This window comes from Prinia subflava, chromosome 18 (assembly GCF_021018805.1).
Source record: "Prinia subflava isolate CZ2003 ecotype Zambia chromosome 18, Cam_Psub_1.2, whole genome shotgun sequence".
NCBI lineage: Eukaryota > Metazoa > Chordata > Aves > Passeriformes > Cisticolidae > Prinia > Prinia subflava.
The window spans coordinates 6823740-6843040 of NC_086264.1; positions in this window are offsets into that span (position 1 = coordinate 6823740).

Below are 19301 nucleotides of genomic sequence, written 5' to 3' on the forward strand. Positions count from 1 at the left end.
AGAGGAGTCACACAGAAATGGAAGTAAACCTGCAGATGTTAGAATGGGAACTGCTGTGGTTCTTTCCTCTATTATCCTCTCACAACCTTCAGACAGAGCCCAGCCAATTCTGGACCCCTTTCTTGTGCTTGAAAACAACATCTGAAGGATCCTTGCTATCAGCCGTGGGTGGTTTCAGCATATGGTGAGACATGGCAATAGTTCAGTTCTAAATGTACACGATACAATTGCTGGTTCCTGCCATGCCAGGATTGTATCTGTGGCCCTCAAATTTTGCTGTGCTGTCACAGCCTGCACAGTCTGAGCATAACTGTGTCCCTATTGCCTTTTCCTGGTGCCTTTGGCCTCCTCACAGGGCTGGCTCCACACCACTCCTGTGGCTGACTTTCTCTGATGGAAATGTTCACCCTCCCTGTCCCGTGGCCAGGAGTGGCGCTGCTTTTCCCAAGGAGAGGAAGAGCACTGAGCCACCAGACCTCTGGCAGGGGTGGAGGTCTGTGTGTCCTAGAAGGCACTTGAGTGATGAGGAGTTCAGTGAGGGGGCAGTGGGGCATGGAGAGGAGCTGAGGAAATCATCTGAAGTGATCTTAGCACAACAAACACATTCTTAGCTGTATCTCCTCATTGATTGCTATCAGGGTTACAAAGGACACCAGTGATATTCTCTGCTGCTGCTGCCTGTTGTGGTGCAGGTTATTGCTTTCATTGCCAAGAAGATGGGCTTATCTTACTGAGAACTGCAGTTCTGTTCACTTATACCCTTTATACCCAGAAAATAAAAAATGTGACAAGAGTTTCTCTGAAAAACTGTTAAATTTAGCTGTTTGGGCAAATATTACAGCCAACAGTAACTGAGCCATTGGTTATCTTCAGTCAGAGGAAGGCTTTGTTTTGTTCTGATGTTGAACTGCTTTAGTGGCTCGCAGTGTTGATCAACTCAATTTGCCCTTTCTCCTGTTTCATGTTCCAGTTTGCTTCCTTGTTGCTGATTGTGCTGATCCTGCTATAACCTAGTTCCACTCACTAAACCAGAGAAAACTAACCTAGCAAAAATGTGACTTGTTCTCTGTGATGTGGAGGGAGCTGAAGCACCTCCCTCGGGGCTCTCATGATTGCTGTAAGAGGTGTAAGGAAAAGGGGAGTGAATGAAGGAAGCAAGACAGCCCTTCCAGGTAGCAGAATGATGTTACATTGACTCAGAAAAGAAAGAGTCATTAGTAAAGTTTATTTTGCAAAAATAGGTAATTAATGAGCACCAAAGTATGCCACCAGTGAAGTAACTGAACTCTGTGCTCTCTGAAAATACACGTGAGCTGAATGTGCAGGCCTGCCAGACATTGGTTTCCCCCAGGAAACCCAACTTAGGAAACTAAGTCTCCTTCCCTCAGCGGCTTGTTTCCGTGTGTCCTGTGTTTAAATTGCCTGCCCCTCAGGTCTGCCAGTATAGTAATGTTTAGGAAGCACAGTAAACTGGATCATTGGAATGAGCTGGCCTAAAGATCCATTCTGTGGCTGGGAATGGAAGGCAGGGAAGAGGAGCAGAATCTGCATCTTTGGGTGGTATGATGTTCTCACATTGACTCAAGGCAAAGCAAGCATTTTCACTCACGTGTATATCTCCAAATGTTTCACTGATGAAATAGAAGGAGCTACATTAATGGCTGCACTAAACCTGGAGGCCTATAATCCTTTTTCCTGTTTTCCCCGTGTTGTGCATTAACACAGTGTTTTGGTGTTGCAATACCTGTGTATTGATTTATTTATTTGCAGCATGATGAAGTGTTCTGAACTCTGTTCCTGGTGTTCTCAGGCAGCAGCCATCCTCTTTTTCCAAAAAGTACCTACCCCAGTGTCTGCAGCCTAAGTAGAGAGAGGCAACAGTTGCCACCATTATTTTTGACCTGACACTATATCTTTCATTTCCGTCTCTCTGCTTTGGAAAATCTCAGAAATCTGTAATCTCTACACTGTATTTGTTGAGGTATCAAGGAAAATATTTTTATGATCAGCAGCAGACCCAAGGTAGTTAATCATCTGAGTGACTCTCTGAAGTAGATTGAGGTGCTGTAAATGAAGGAATTGTTTTCTGATCAGCCACAGCTGATTCCCTTGTTCTTGGCTGAGACCAGCTACTTTCTTCTCCTAATGCTTGAGATAATTATTAACTCAAAGGAGCTTTCCTTTTTGTATGAGGGAACATTTTGATATCTCCTCTTGTCTGCATGTATTCCTGTACCTGCCCCTAATGCAGCTTCCCTCCTTCCCTCTGACAGGTTTGGGGCTTCTTTGGTGCTCCTACAGCATGAACGTGTGCACATTTTGTGCTCATGATGTTACACAAACACACTCCACAGAAGATACCTTTTTGTTTTTTCTTATGTCATTTAAACATAAAATTCCTCCCTGAATTCCCATTATGAGAAAGGGAGATCAGTCACCTTTCCTAAGTCTTAAAGAGCATAAAGTGGCATTCTTAAACCTACTGTTGAGCCCCAGTAGGTGTGAATCCTTCACACAAAAATTAAATTAAAAATAGGAAGAAATATTGCTTCTACTCAGTTCTGATAACTGCATGTTAGATTCTGTAAGAATATGATGCTGGTATACCTTTAAAATTAGGTATTTCTAAAGGCATTTTGAAATGATTATAACTTAAATAAGATTAGCTTCATCAATGACACATTAAGAACACATTTGAATATATTTATTTCTGTCTTAATGCTCTGTTTTGAAGTGTTGCAGCTAGGCCATTTTCTTAAACATCTGCCATCCTCTGAATCTCAACAGTGAGCAGTCAGGATGATTATCAAATATTTAAAAAAACATGGAGAATGCAAAGTAAAATCTATATTGAGAGCAGTGATTAATACTGATGATGGCCCCATCCTCTTATACATGACAGTGTAAAATTTACAATATTTTCCTGAACAAACAGACAGAATTGCTCATCTGCTTTGCTGAATTAGTTTAGGGAAGCATTTTAAAAGGTGTACTGTGATATTAAAGGCCATTTCTTTATGCATGGTAGAGTTTTCCCTTGCCTGTGCTTGGAGGCACATAGATAGTTGGGAAATCTCTCTGTGATGATTCTTCTGAATTATGTGTAGCCCAAATCAGATGCAGAGCTGATGAAAGAGTACAGGATGTGTTAGCAGTCCTGCTTCAAGCCATGCTTATAAGTAAATAGTATTAATCCCTTCAGAGCAATGTACTACCAAATTATTAAAGCTGGTTCCTGAAGAAACTTAGGCTATGGTGCTTAATAAAAATGTCATATTCCTTGAGTTATTAGTTCCTCCCACACTACTGAGAATAGTTTTGAGCTTTTCTACTCTATCCAAGAATTTGTATCTTGTTAGGAAAATGAAGCCACAGTACTATGCAGACATTAGCTGTTACTTGAGATGTGCTGTGACAGCAGAACTTGGAGGAAACCCTTGGGAATATGAAAGGGAATTCTATGTTAAAGAAATAGTCTAAAGTGAGTTAACTCCAGAATCTGAGTTTTCATGCCTGATTTTACAGTTCAGCCTAAAAACACACTGATGTTATAATGCAATGTTCATAATTTCTCTAAGAAGTGTCATAGCTGTGTTTTCAAATTACCTCCACGTGGTTCTTGAAACAAAACAAAACAAGGCTTGCTGCTCAGTTGGTAAAAAACTGCTTCAATTGAGATTAGTGAACTATCCCAATTTGTATCCGTGGAGGAACTAGCCTACAGGTGTTAACAACAAGTACAATGAAATAAATGTAATCACATAAACTTTCCATGGTGATTTTCTGGTTTTGTGTAGCTAATATGGGAAGTGTAAAGATAATAATTAAATTATATTTGTAGATAAACATAAACCATTTTTAGGTGAAAATTAAACCTGTTATTCAAAGCTAATTAAGAGACAGTAAATATGCAAATTCAGTGAAATGCTTCAGACAGGTTATTTTTACAGATTTCCATTTTAATGGTGCTTTCTGCAAAAATTACCAAATTGTTTATGTAGGTCATTTTTATGTGTGATTGCTCAGCAGTTCCTGTTAGGTAGTTTTGATTTCATTAATGCATACTCTTTGAATCACTAAGTCTTTACATTCTCCCTACAGATTAATATTTCATTATTTTTAATTGAAAGGTGTCAATTTTTTTGATATTTTCTGCCTGGAATTCTAACACATACACTTTTCTCGTGAAACATCTTCTACATCATGAAAATTTTATGGTAGTCAGAAGAAATTAGTTCAGAACAGAGCTTGACAGGGCAGTGTTTCATGTATCTGTCATAGTTAGGGGAAAATACCTATCTACGTGTGTGTCTATCTGTCTACTTATCTAAGCATATTCCACATATAGAAAAGTATAAAAAATCTGCTCAGATAAAGTTCTTATCAGTGATGAGCTGAAATAAAAAGCATCCTCAGCAAGGAAAAAAAATAGTGCTTCAACCACTCACTGAGGCACTCACCTAGATATAAGCACATCTATAAATTTATTCCACTGTGCAAAACTGATATTTGATTGTGAGCATGTGTTTCAGGGCTTTGGGGGATTAGAGCTTTGGCATTGTGTATTCCCATGGAAATGTGACTGTTGAAGTTCATCCTGACTTTGAGAAACACTACAGATAAACACTACAGATGCACTCTCAGATATAATGTCAGAACCTGTCTGCTTGCCTGTGTGTAAGATTTGTAAGTCATGAGAATAACACAGGACTTACTCCAAACATTAAAGGCATCATCTTGCCACTGGTAAAAGTAGCTTAAATTTACAGGTGTCATGGCTTATTTCAATATAAATGCCAGATATCAATTTCTAAGGGATACAATTTCATATAGTTCTTCATCACAGCTAATTTTACCACACTTTTACTTGGTGCTGTCTCTGTTACCAACGAATAGAAAGCAGCTTAAAACAGAGTTAGTTTTCTTACCATATCCACAAAAAAACACTTCACAATGATTGATTGGAGGTACAGAGTCCACTGCTGATGGCCCTGATCTCTAGAGCAAGGCTTCCACACTCTCATAAATCTCAGAGAACCTGGAAAAGAGCACTGAATGTAGAACTTGCTTCTTGTGTGGAAATCTTGCTCTCTCTGCCATATGGTTTGTAAGACAATTGTGGTTGGGTTGGGTGAGTGCTTTCCATTTCCTCCCCTCACTCTTGCAGTGTTACTGTGTTTGTGGTTATTTGCATCTAAGTGTCAACATTTCCAGGTCAGATACTTGGAACTCTGCTTAGCTGGGGTTAATTTGCTCATAACTCAGTAGCCTTCCTCCCTTATGTTTGCACAAACTTCAATAGAGTTAGCATGGCTGTAATCCTGTTGAGTGTGAAGCACCAAAAAGTGAAGAAGTCTCCAGTGGGTTTCAGACACCTAACTGTTTGGTAAATTAGGGTTTTTTTAATCATTCAGGAAAAGCTTTTTCCATTAAAATGTCTTCAGTTTTTCTTTTACAGTCTGAACTCTGCAATGCTTAGTTAATTGTAAGCCTGTTACTTTCACTGTCAGATAATAGCTGTCAACATCTTTCTTTAATGGATTGCCTGAAAGCAGTGTTTTAGACATACTGGTAGTTATCAGTATTAAATTAAATTTTATTTGATTCTAACAGCAGAACCTGACTTTCCTGAATTATGCCAAAAAGAAGGAATCTGCTATTTGTTTTGTAACCCACATAAAAGGCTTATGATTAAGAAGATAAATGTCCATTCCCACAGATTAGTATAAAACCCTTTCTAACTTTTATGAGGGGTTTTTCTCTCAGGTAGCTACTTAAGATTATATTGACGTTTCCCACAATCTCAGATAAATATATTGAGGTCCTGTAACTGGTAGATATGAAATTTTATAATAATAGTTTGAAAAAGAAGCTAGAGAAAAAGAATTTCTCTGCTTCCAAAAGACCAGCAATGAGTCCTTTCCAACTGTCTCTTCAGTGTAAAATCTTAGTAGAAATAGATTTTCTTAAAAGACGGAGTAGCTAATTTTCTGTTCCTTTTGGTTGTGTCTTTTTGTATTAATCATAACTTTCAGAATTGGATGTTCTACACTGAGAATCTTTTCTTGGTGACTAATCTAATTCTTGCTTTAGCCCAGCATAGTACAACTAAGTAAGTATATCAACTTGAGAGACAGGGTAAAACATTGGTACTTAAGAAATACAGATTCTGAAACACACAGATACACCAAAGGCCATAATTTCTTTTGGCTGAAGAGCTTAAGCACAGCATAGGCTTAGATTTATCACTTAGATTTATCACTTAGATTTACAGGTAGCATACAACAGTATTTTGCTTTGTGAAAGCCATTCACTAGAAGATTGTTTTGCAACAAGTGGGTGTTTGCTTGCTGAAGTGGGAAAAATGATGAAGAAAGGATTTTTTTTTCTCCTTCAAAATTAATCAAAAGTTGAAGAATTATTTGGGGGTTAGGATGGTTCATAAACCTGCTTTGTGAGACAGGATCTTTGGCTGAGATAATTAGGCCCTGGGTTTTGGCACAAAGTGCAGTAACCTTACTGCTTACCTACTGTAATTGCAAACATAACTGTCAGATCAAAAACAAGGGAAGTATTTAATATACTTTCTTTACCTGTCAACCACTTCTTTGTAGGATGTCAGGAAAGACTTTCCCTTGATTTTATTTAGAAATCATCCCCTTGTTAGAAATACGGGGCTTGGTAGTCTGAGGAATTTCTGAGGAAAGTAAAATGAAGGCCTTATAATTACTGAGAGTTAAATATAATTATTTAAAAATAAATAGCTACATTAAGAAATATATAATCCCTTATGAGAAGTAAAAAGGTGAATCAGTGCCAAACACTGACAAGTTCCAAAGAAGTAATGTCAGGCACTTTGTGACAGACAGACACACAAACTGACAGCTGCTGTGTACTCAGGATAGGCAAGGAACTTTCAATGTTTCAAATACTGAGTACTCTGTCTTTTCAACCATCTACCTTATCTAGCTTTTAACCATCCATTTCACTGTAAAGGAACTCATCAATCCAAACTTACAATTTTCTTAGCAACATTACTGAAGCTCTGTTTAGGTTGACCTCTTGCTGATGGTTCTGTTGAGCTATGTTGTTCAATTTCAAACATTAATCAGCATCAAGGAATGCTCTTAAAGCCCATGTGCATCATATTTCTGAAGGTGTCTCACTTTTTATAAAGAAATTACTAACCTACCTTAATTCAAATTGTTCCTTAAAGCACAGTTTCTGCAAATCTTACCATTGCAAATGATGCCTTAAGTTTTAGCTTTTACTAGTACATGCCATTTACTGTCACTGTTACATTAATTAAAAAATTCCTCAAATCATTCTGCAATGTACATAAATGTTACATTTTTCCTATTCCTTTTCTTTTGTACAGTGCTGAACCATTAATTATCTTCAACAGAAGAACAAAATTGTTATCCATCCATCCATCCATCCATCCTTTTGCCGTTTACGTATCACATTTTTACTCCAGTTTTCTTTGGGTTGGTAGTAAGAATCTAAGCTTTCACAGGTTTTCATTGCAGTTCAACACTTTGGGCTTGCATATGAAAACCTTATTCTAAATCACACTCAATGTAATGTAGAGTAGTATAGCTCTATACAAGTATATGAATTTCCAATTTAAAACCATGAGAAATTTTCTCAAGCCATGAGAATATTTCTTGATATCTGACATAGTGGGAATGAGTTTAAAATCACAAATTAATCATCATAATTCAAATATTTATCAGGTAAGAAGTCCAGATATATTCTTATAAGATTTTATATTCTTACAACTATAAAATGTAGTCCAAAGGTGAGAGAAGAATGCTTATATCCTCAGGAAATAGTTTTCCTCGAAGGACTAATTTTCCTCTCTGTGGAAAACAAATGGCCAGAAAATACACTGTTATTTTGCCCTTTGCATTGTGTCATGGATGAAGAAGCTCAGTGATTTCTTCAAGGTCTCAGCTTTAACTCCTGGGCCATATCATCAGAGATTGGTTGCTGCTGTTGTGTGCCATTAGAGGAAATTGTACATTTGGTGCTCTGAACCAATACTGGGTTTAGTAGAATCCCTCAAAATCTTCATCTATTTCTCTTCAGTGCATGTGAATGAGCTTTCATTTTGCTTTTTCCATTGTCATAGGGATCCTGGTATGATTTGTACAGCTTTCCTACATTAAGAACCCAGTTTTAGATGCTTGTGTAAATTATCTATTATCCACTGGATTATAATGGGCTACCTACCCATGAGATGATGAATTTATGCCAGTTTATGATAAAATTAAATTATTGATAGAAATGCTGTTTACTGACAATGACAAGCATAGTATGAAATAATTCTGCTAATATTATCTGATATTTGGAGTTACAAACATTTTCTGATTTTCATGTGATAGGGCAAGAACCTTATCAATGACAAGGTGTTTTTATTTCTTCCAAGATTATAAGAACTTCAGTGACAAAAAGCATTGCAGATAACAAACTTCAAGTCCTGAAAGTATTTTCTTTTGTCAGTCAGTGTAATTACTTCATTATCAGCAGCAATAAGAGTTTTCCTATCGTAAAGTAAAATTACTTTATTAACTTCCTGTTACTAAAGCACCTCACTAGGGATTTAGAATGACCATTTTTTGGGAATGTTCCAGTCTCTATCCCACTTCTGTCCCTGGTGTATGTGATTTGTATTAGCAAATACAGTGGTATATATTGCAAATAAATCATAAAGGGTATAACCAAGCAAGTAGTTAACTTTGTCCATAGCAGAAAAACTTTACAGCAATTAACCTTAAAATGTATGATCAGACTGGATTGAAATAAGTTTAAATGCCACTTTTTCTCAACCACCCTTTGTATAGAGTTTATTTAACCAGTTCTATTGAACTCACTGGGATGAGAGATGAGGTGTGAGCCCTCACAGAATTAACTAGGTGTTAGTTTCTGTTATCTGGGCAATAGACAATGGAATAGGAGACCCTGATAGCAGCAGAGCTTCCATATTGCAAGTATAGGTAGAGAAGCACAGCACAGGATCATGTCCTCAAAGCCCTTATTTCAGCCCAGAAAGAGCTTGAGTACCTCCAGACCATGCTCTGTGTGAGGACTAGGTCAACGTTTACAGTGGATATTTTGATTTTCTGAATTTACTGTGTCTCACAAGCTCATGCTCCAAGAGCAAGCTCATAATCCATAATCCAACCTTCCACCAGGGAGAACAGCTGCCCATCCCACCCTCTCTGCTGAGCCTCTGTCCCACCCTTTGGAGAACTTGTCCCCTTCCAGTCCAATTAGTGTAGTGGTTGGCTTTGTTTAACTTTTTCTAGAGGATAGGCTTGGTCTTCCATTGTTTTTTCAGGATCCCTGATCTACTCAATTGGGTCACCAAGGGATGGGTTACAGAGGTAAGAGTCTTCCCTAAATGAGTTAAAAGTCAGTGTAGGACAGTTTAATGCAAAACCACATCATATGAGGCTTTTTTTTTCTTCAGATGATGGTAAATTATTTTACATGGGAAAGTAAAATTGTTCTTGGTAAAAAAGCAATGTGCTACATGATTGGCCTCTTTAGAAAGGAGAGCTACACTAGTATTCACACCTAGCTGTTCCTGTGCTTTTTGTTGGACCTTAGTGTGGTTACACTGAGGGTGAAATGTGGGCAAAATGTACAAAATTATTTTCCAAAAGATTTAGTTTGTAGGCGTATTGCAGAAAGTTGTTCTCTAATGGCTTGAATCCATAGAAGATAGAAAGTGGATTTTGATGCTAGTAACACACGCTTTGGAAAGCTGTTCAGAAGCCCCTACTGAAGGAAGTTTCAATTTTGCATCTAAATGTTCAACTATTTTATTTTAATATTTCTCTTATACATGGAACATATTCTTCCTAAATTTACTGTACTTTTATTTCACATTTTTCTTAATTTTTAACTAAATTAACAAGTTTAATTATTAAAAAAATATTTAAGAATATAGTCACTTTTCATTATATCAAATGACTTTGATAAAGAAGAATCTTCAAAATTCCTTTGTAGTTAAAATTCGAAGTTTAAAACTTAAGTATTGCATTTAAATGATTTTAGAGGTTACTGGCTATTCTATCCTATGGTTTTTCATATTAAAAATGGCTTCTTCAATGATACTGAGTATTGATGAAGCTGTATGAGCCCTGGGAGAAAACCTCCTCTTTTCTGTTTCTCCTCTGTGCCTATGGCTTTCAACAAGTTTTCCTCTAAACAGTAAACATCACTCCACAGTCTATTCAAAAAGCAGCACAGTTGATATTGTAACAGCAAGCTGCTTGTGGGGTAGCTAACAGAGGCTGAAATCCAAAGCTGGGTGAATATTACAGTTTCAAATCATTTCATAAGAATGTATTCATTGGAACTTGGCTGGTATGTTAGTTGTAACAAGAGCATTGTATGCAATCTGGCAGAGTATAAATCTTCTGGACTCCAATTCTGGCATAATTTAATTCTAACTGAGTCTTGTTTTCTAACAGAACAGCTACTAAAACTGCATGTGCTGCTTGGTTGAGTGACAAGAGATGCAAGGATCGCTACCCACAAATAAATTTCAGGAATGTTTACTATATCCACTGGATTGAATTTAAGTATACACTGATTTATAAAAAGAAATTGGTTTTTTCTGATATGTAGTAGAAGTTCTGATCTATTTATAAGATAATTTTAGAACTTCTGTATATGAATGAATTCTGGAAAATGAACTTACTTGGAGAGGTTAAAGAAGGCCATTGCTCTTGTACTTGTCTACCTCAGACAGTGAAGAATGGAGAGAATTGCATTAAACTGTGATAGATGGGACAAGAAAAGACAGACCATGATTCTATAAAGCTCAGGGACAAAGTCTGAAGATTTGTTGTGAAATTTCCATTTGTGTGTTTAGCCAAGCAAACCTGCAACTAATACTGAGGTGCTAATAAAATTGATGACAAGAACTCTTTAAAAACAAGTTCAGATGAAACAAAACTCCCTTTCATTTGCAACAAGTGAATTGCATAGGGCTTGAAAATATGTTCCTTTTAATTTAGAATCAGTTCTTTTCCTCTTTTAAAAAAAATTCAAGATTTCAGTTGTAACCTTCTGTGACAACTGCCTGTAATGTAATAACAGAGGGATTAACTGAGGATTGCATCTGTACTCATAAGGGTCATTTTCCCTTATAGATTTGTAATCTAAAATATCTAGTCCAGAATCTGCTGTTGGTTGTGTGCTTTGAGGACTCTCCTCAACTTCCAGGGCTGGATCCAGATGTAGAAGAGCTTTTGTTTCCGGTCTTTTATAAGGATGCAAAGTGCAGATGTGGACCCAAGTGCCACTAGGGTCCTGAAGGGATGGCGGTTTTTTCCTTAAAATTAAACTGAGAATTGGAAGTGTTGTTGGAAATCATTTGGCAATTCACATATGTCTAATGGATGACTGCCTTTTACACGGACATCTTGTAAGGAAGATAGCTCTTGGATTTTAGGTAAAAGAACGTTTGCAGATACGTAACTGGAAGAAAAAAAGACAATGAAGGATACCTGAGAGTGCTGGGTAGCTTAATCATTGTGAAGGATAAGCCTGGAATAATTTATTTCAAGTGTTTCTATTAATGAAACCATGGGAAAATCACCTTAATCTTGTAATTCAGCGTTGCTTTCACTCTGCATAGTATTTTCTCTTCTTTTAAAGACTGTGTATATTTCATGTGCTAGTGATAACATAATAAGGCCACATGGAAATCCTATAAAGATTGGAGAGGAAAAAAAAACCTCTCATGAGAAGCAAAACAGATGCAAAGCTATAACCTTGCACCTGGAAGTCTTTCACATGGCAGTTGTGTGCATTCCCAAGCACTCCATAAGGACAGGAACAACACAAGCAGCTGATAATGTGATTGTGAGGAATGTGTTGACCATAGTGATGACAGGGTGATACATTTACCCTCAAGAGCACCAGTGCACCTGTGAAATATTAGACTGTGCTTTTTTGCTAGATCAGTTTAGAAATATTTAGGAGTGAGCTACAAGATGGAAGAAGAGGGCAGTTAAAAGAGGCTGGGACGAGACATTTGGGAAAAGCAGAGCGTGCTTTCAGAACAGCTTATCACAGGGCTTTGGAAGCTTTTCCCAGTCTCATTAAGAGTAGATCCTATGGAGGCAAATGTCCATCAATGCAGCTAATTAAATACACCAGAATTAGTAAAGAAGGAGAGAAAATTCCTAGTTTATATTAAAAGTACAAAAATTAACATGCAATTAGTGATGTGTATTTGAGAAAGTGGAAGGGAATGTTTCAGAAAGCTGATTTGATTGCACTGACTGTATTTCTAATTTATGTTTGATGTTAACACACCAAATGGTACAGAAAACATTACATGTGAGGAGAGCATCAAAACTGAAATTACTGATGGTTTGGTATCCTCTGGGTTTCCTGAATTCTTGGAATTTTTTCTTCCATACTCTTGCATAGTGTTTGTGATTATATTTAAAGATAACTCTGCCTGCTAGTATTGGTGTTTCCAAATGATCCTTCTTCACTTTGGAGTTCTCCTGTGGGATGAAATAAAGAAGGTGTACTTGTGGATTGGTTTGTTGTTTAGGATTTGTATTTTTTTTTTTTGGTACTGTTTAATGCTGTCTTACAGAAAACTTAGCAAACCTTAAGCTGGCTTGTAAGTGATATCTGTGGATCAAGATATTTTGAAGGGAAGATTCTTCCCAGCTAGCTGCTGTTGTGTCTGGGAGATGCTGAAATGCATTGGTCAATTCACCTGTTTCTAAGTTTTGTTGATGCTGGATGAAAATGTGTTATCTTATACAGAGGCTGATAAAAAGAATGTAAAGCCATCTGTATGAAATAGGGAGTGTGCCTTATGCAGGCTTGTGAACAGATGCTAGCTGACATGTTTTAGCCAAAAACGATGAAATTAATGATAAGATTTCCTGGGAAAAATATACTTCTGTGAGTATTTGAGGAAAGCAGTTCTGAGCTTAAAGTGTCCTCACAGTCAGGTGGATGAGGAGTGATTTGGCCTGCTGCTGAGGAGAAGTAAATTCTTCACTGGCAACACCTGAAAGGAAAGGCAAATGCTGAACACAGAGTTTAATGCTGAAGAAAATGCTGTCAGGAGCTCAGAGCCCAGCTCTCTAGTGAGAGGAAAAGGATACCAGGAGGCAGGAACAGTAGGACACCTGGAGGTAGAGTACATTTTTGGAGATGATAGATGAAATTTTCTAAATCTAACTGTTGGAATCAACCTTAGGAAGAGAAAAATGCCTGGAAAACGAATTAATATTTTGGCAGTCCGTCCAACGTTACTTTGCTAGAGAAGAGGAGGCAATCAATACTAAATATATATAGGAGTGCATTATGCTGAGTTATGCTGACCTCATTAAATATATCACTAACAAATGGCTACAGTACAGTCAGTAGCAGGACAAAATTGGAATCTAGTCTGCTGAAGCTTCCTTTAATGTCAAAGACATGAAGCAGCTCCTTCAGGACATGGCTCAGTAAAGTTTAGCAGAGATTCTGAAGCTGCCTAGCCAGATCAGCTGCAGTCAGATGAAGAAAGGAAAATAAACTAACTGAAATCTCAGCGCAGCAGGAGCTCAGTAAATGTCAGACTGCAGCAGTCCTCCTAAATGTGCTCAGATGGGTCTGGTCACACACCTCAAAATAATGGAAAAGAATCTTGGTGAAAATGCTCTCTGAGAGTCACTGGCCTTGTGCTGCAGGGTGTGGGATGGTCTGGAATAAAATCTCCCCTGGAATGACAACCTGGTAATCTGTGAGGTTTCTGTCAGCTGAGGGGGAAACAGCAAGTATTTGCAGGACAGTCATTCTGCAGAGTCTTGAGCACTGTTATTGAGGGGAATTAAACCCCTCAGACTGAGGAATTCAACAATTCAGTTTTTTCCTCGAGCTACTAGGTCACACTCATTTGACAAGGTTCTCAGTTTCACCTAACAAAAGTAAAATGTGAAAAACTTTGCAGTATGACTTCATGATGATCTAACCCGTTTCAAAGGTGCATATATGGCAATAATCTGAACATTATAAGCCTAGTTTCTTTAGGAAATGAAGCTGAGGGTGTAATTTCTTGGTGCTTGTCCCTCCCCGTGTAACTTTTGAAGCCATTCTTTCATTGTGTTATTTCATTTCTTTCACTCAACTTCAACCAAAGCTGATGATGGAGATCAATCTTTAAGCTCCTTGATTTCTATGAGCTTCATGAAAATACAATCCATCTCTCCTTCCCAGCTATCTATCAGTGCTCTCATTAGGAGAGTGAGTGTCAGCTCAGCCCTTATCTGGTACCAGATAATCTGTAGGTGGCAGCAATGGTATGAATTGCCCTGATTGCTTCTGTCAGTTCAGTGCTGTTGTGGGCATGAGAGAACCCAGGGCGAGAGCTAGAGCTGTAGGAAGTCAGTCTTTTCTAATTTTGCTGTTCATATTTCAAATCAGTTTCACTTCAGGCACTAGCAAGAAGAAGCCATAAAGGTGATTAATATTTTGTAATGAAGCTATTGGCACCTAGTAAGATATTCACTTCTGTAGATTCCTTACTAAAAATATTTAAGGACTTGAAGGTAAATGTGACATTCAATTTTGAATACATGCATTTGGTTGCTAGGTCCTTTGTCTAAATGAATTAATTAGTATTGATTGATCAATTGCCTTCCAAAGAGATAATCAAGGAGTAATCTTGTTAAAGACAAATGGGCTACTTAGTGTGACTCCAAATGTCAATGGGCCAAATCTCGGTGTGAGAGTGGAGAAATAACCTTGTGGTTACATCGGGACTGCTGAAATGAGAAAGGCAAGAGGGACCCATTCCAAAAAGGAAGTGTGTTTTTTCCTAGATCTCTAAATGAGAGGAGCCTGCAGCTGGCTGATCCAGCAGCTTGGCTTTAACAGACAGTGCAGAAGGGAGAGACTGTGCAGAGAGGGGAGAGAATTAGGCCCGTTTTGGTATTGTGCAAAAAGAAGAGATAAGGTCATTTGAGCTAAACCTTATAATTGATTCCTGATGTTAGTTTTTTAAAATGAAAACGTTGTAAAAGGTTTTTGGCAAATGTTGGAGTTGACTTTATGGATAGTTCCTAATAATGATTATGAATCAGCTTTGAAAAGGGTATTGCAAACTTTAGTGTGTTTGAGTATTTCATAATGATCAGCTAAAAGTTTATGATATTAAGATGCAAACAGCATTTGGAAAATGTGCTGCTTCATATTATACTAGCACTATTAAAAATCCCCTAGATCTGACTACCAGCTGTGTGTTTATTCCATTTCTTTTCTGGGTTATCCTAATTTCCCTTTAAAGTACCAGATACAAAAGATGGTATCTGTAAGCACTGGACTCCAGATCTTCAAAGACTTTTTCAAAAAAATTCACTTTTAAAAAGTCACTTTTAAAAAAAATTTCCACTGCTATAAATAGTAATAAACATTCTTAATGTCTCATTTATTGACTTAAACCTCAGACAGTAATTATGGTAATGTTTAAACATACAGAAGACAATGGAAAGAATGCTTTGTAAAACATCAGTACTCTTGGTTCTCTTTAAAATACTCTTCCAGTCCCTGGTTTTCCATGGTACCATTTTCTAGAATAGTGTTTCGAAGAGTGCTCTGAAACCTGCTGGACTTGGTGTATGACCAGCTGCTGAGGAGACTAAAATCCAGAAAGGGAATCTCCTGGATCCTGGCAGCCTTTGGCCCTGGCAGTAAGAGTGACCTGGAACCTCTCTGTGAGATCCCTTTTCAGTCCTCCTGATAGTGGGGAGACACATCACTGTTTGCTTAGAGCTTGCTTGGTGTTTTCCCTTGCTCACTTTGTTGTGGATAGAATATAGACAAGGACTCATGCATTAAACATCAATTGCTGAGCGCTCAGGACTTGATTCTCTACAAACTTTAAAATGCTACTTCAGAACTAGAACAATAGAATAAATAGTTTTTCAGCCTGCATACAGGGGCAGCTGAAACTGGCTAAATTTCTTTCTTACTCCTAATTTCTGTTTATCCTTTCCTTAGTAATATTTACTGGTGCCAGACTGATCCATTTTAAAGGGACAGGCTGCAAACAGTTCTGCTAAAACAAAAATCTCTACCAAATGGTTAAAAAAATAAAAAGTTGTCTTTTGAGTTATAGAAACCTAGGGTGTGCTTTATGGCAATTTCATTTCAGACGGACTTGTAGTTTTTTGGTGTCATCGATGAAAAATTTAAAAAAATTACAACTTCTGTAGTTATCAAGGTTTCATGTTTGTTGAACTCTGGTCTGTGGCTTAATGGTTGATAATTTTGTATTTTTGAAGAAACATCTGTGACAAACCAGCTGGAGCTTATAGATTCATTCTTCAATAACTCATCCTGCATATGTTCTGATGCTACAGTTAATCTCCTCTTCACCCTGATACTCCAAGCTTTGTTTTTAAGCCCAGGCAACTCATTGTACACTGATCTGCAAGGAATTCCAAGCAAGAAGGCAGACTAAAACACATTACATTTAAAATTATTTTGTAATATACATGCCCACGTGTCGTGGTTTAGAAATGGTATTCTCTAATTTAGCACTCTCACTAAAAACCACATGCTGCTCCCCCCACACTCCAGTTGGAGGCATAAAAGGCAAAGATCATGGGCTGAGATAAGAATAATTTACTGGAAACAGCAACGAGATAAGAAATGAACAGTAACAACAACAATTAATAATAACAAAAGGTATAAGAAAAAAAAGTTTCACATGGGGACTCCCCTTTTATAACAGAAATACTGGATGGCTCCCTCTGCCACATTTTCTCAGCTGGATGGAGCCCTTTCTTTCTGAAGAGTGTATTTTTCCCCTGCTCCCAGCAATGATTTGAGGTGGTACAGAATATGCTGTGTCCTGGCCGTGCCCTCTCCTGGCTACTGCAAATATTAACCCTGTCCTGGCTGAAATTATGACACCATGAAAAAAGTATGGCATGACATAAAAAGTATTGCAAGGCTTAAAAAATTGCACATGTCTTCTGGAATATACGGATGAGGTGGGGGTGATTTGTTTTGTTTTTTTCCTTTTTTGTTGTTTTGGGTGGTTTTTTTGGTGAAATGCTCTTCATGAAGCTTTCATTTCAGTTCCAACCTCTACATTTGAGGCTGTCACCTTTTAGAAACTTGTATACAAAGTTTACCTAGGAATGCAGAATGAAATATTCCACCTGCTTCATTTCCAAACCTCTGTTTCATGCAGAGGAAGCTCAGGATTGAGTGTCTGTCATATGCTGGTACTTGAAGCATCAAAATTTATGTGGCTGAGGAATTGGTCTGAGTGGGCACATTTCATACAGATGACAGCTTTTGTTACTGCTGTACCAGGGGTTGGCATAATAAGGTTAAGCTTTCCCCTTTGACATGATCTGCAGTGAGCACCAAGTCTGTACTCAGGCAAGGGATTGTGTCTAAATACTGTAGGAAATTCAGGCTCTGACTCAGGTCTGTGTTTCAAACACAAGTTAATGCATGGGAAGTGGTCCCTTTCTTGTGGCATTGATGCTGAGGGTTCCCTAATGATCAAACTGTTGTTCTTTGTGTTTGATAAATATTTAGGACATACACAGCAACAGACAACCAGTGGCTTGGTTGTCAGATCTTGGGCCAAGAAATGTTTTGGACTTACTTGAACATCTAAATTACTGAGCTATTGAGCATGTTTCTTCCTAGGAATTCCAAGATGTAAGACAGCTTCATTTTTCACCATTAAAACCTTATTGCAAGATCTTTGTGAACAGTGTTTTGTTTGTGATGTGTGTATGTGTTTGTTTGTTTGTTTGTTTTTGTCCTTCTGAATGTGTAAGTGAATGTTGCATTGTCCAGCCTGTGACTCTGGTGATCTGCTTACCCTTACTGGTTCCAGGTGTTCAGGCTTTGGGGTATCTGTGCAGCTGGAGGTACAAGGACTCATCCTGAACTGCTAAGGCTGGCTCCAAGTGGTGACTTTGAGGGGATGGTCTAGGCTGTAATAGCTGTGTCCTCCAGGGTAGCATTCTTCTAAAATCTAAGATCTAAAATATACCTCCTGAATGTGTTCTGGTGAGCTGAATGATGATTTGCACAGAATGAACAGAGAATTTAGCTTTCAGGTTTCTCATGTAGTCAGTTTCTACCCTTGCATTTTTGTTCTTCCTTTCTGTTAAGACAACTTATTCTTTCTGGATTTTAGGCAAGTGGCTCTAACAAAAGCATACTGAAAAACTGGTCAGTGGTTCTTGTCATTGATTTGGTGGGAATGAACTTGAAAGGTTTGATGGCTCTGTAGGATCAGATAAATCTGAAAAGAAATGTTAATTATGTCTGGTGATGAATCTTTGTTTTTCTTCTATTACTGGTTGTAAGTTGTACTTGGCCCCCACCCTAGTGACCAAGGGCATGGCCTTGAGCAAAATAGAATGAAGTGGCTTTGGTTTGCAAATAAAGTGTTTGCTTGTGTATGGGCACAGCCTGAATAATCAGTGAAGTGACTGGGATTCAAAGAATTTTATTAGTGACATTTCCAACATCAAATACAATGACCTTGGCAGGTCAGTTGACTTTCTTTTGTAAATTGAAAAATTTAGACTTCGAGAAGCAAGTGACAATTATATACTTTCTGTAAGTTATAGAAGTAAATCTGAGCTACATAAATATTTATAAAATAAGTGAAAATGACTGTTAATATTACTGTAGCATTTCCATCTCAAATTGTTCCAGAGAGTTGGTAATGCAAGGATTTAAAACAGTTTTCTTCCAGAGCTGCTTCTTGTGCTTTTTGGTGGTAGAGATCCCTTTCTTCTTTCCATCTTCTCTCTGTCTTAAATACCACCTCTCAGACCCCTCCAAGAAAATTAGGGTTGAGGTGGCTTTTAGTTTTGATCCTTCCAGTGGCTATATCAGCTCCTTTTTTTGCCTGTTGCCAGAGTGCTTTTGTTTATGTGTGTGTTTTCTTGGACCAGAAGCCTTTTCCTCTGAAGTGAGCTCTGTTGTGAGTGAGATTTATGGCAACTTGTCCATTCCTTATGTATCAGTGTTACTCTGTGAGCTCCCAGCATCTCTGTCAGAGGAGGAACAGCTTCTCAGAGCAAGCCCACAGTATTATCTTTGAACATATGTTCTCTATTAAGTGAGATGAGGAAGTCACTTAGTTTTCCTTCCATGTGGAGGTTAAAATGGAGGGCTTGTCTAAAAACAGATTGTGCTAAATTGGGGGTTTATTTGAACAGTATGTCAACATTATTAACTTGAAAATATATCCTAAATTGATAGGTTTCCTTCAATTACCTCAT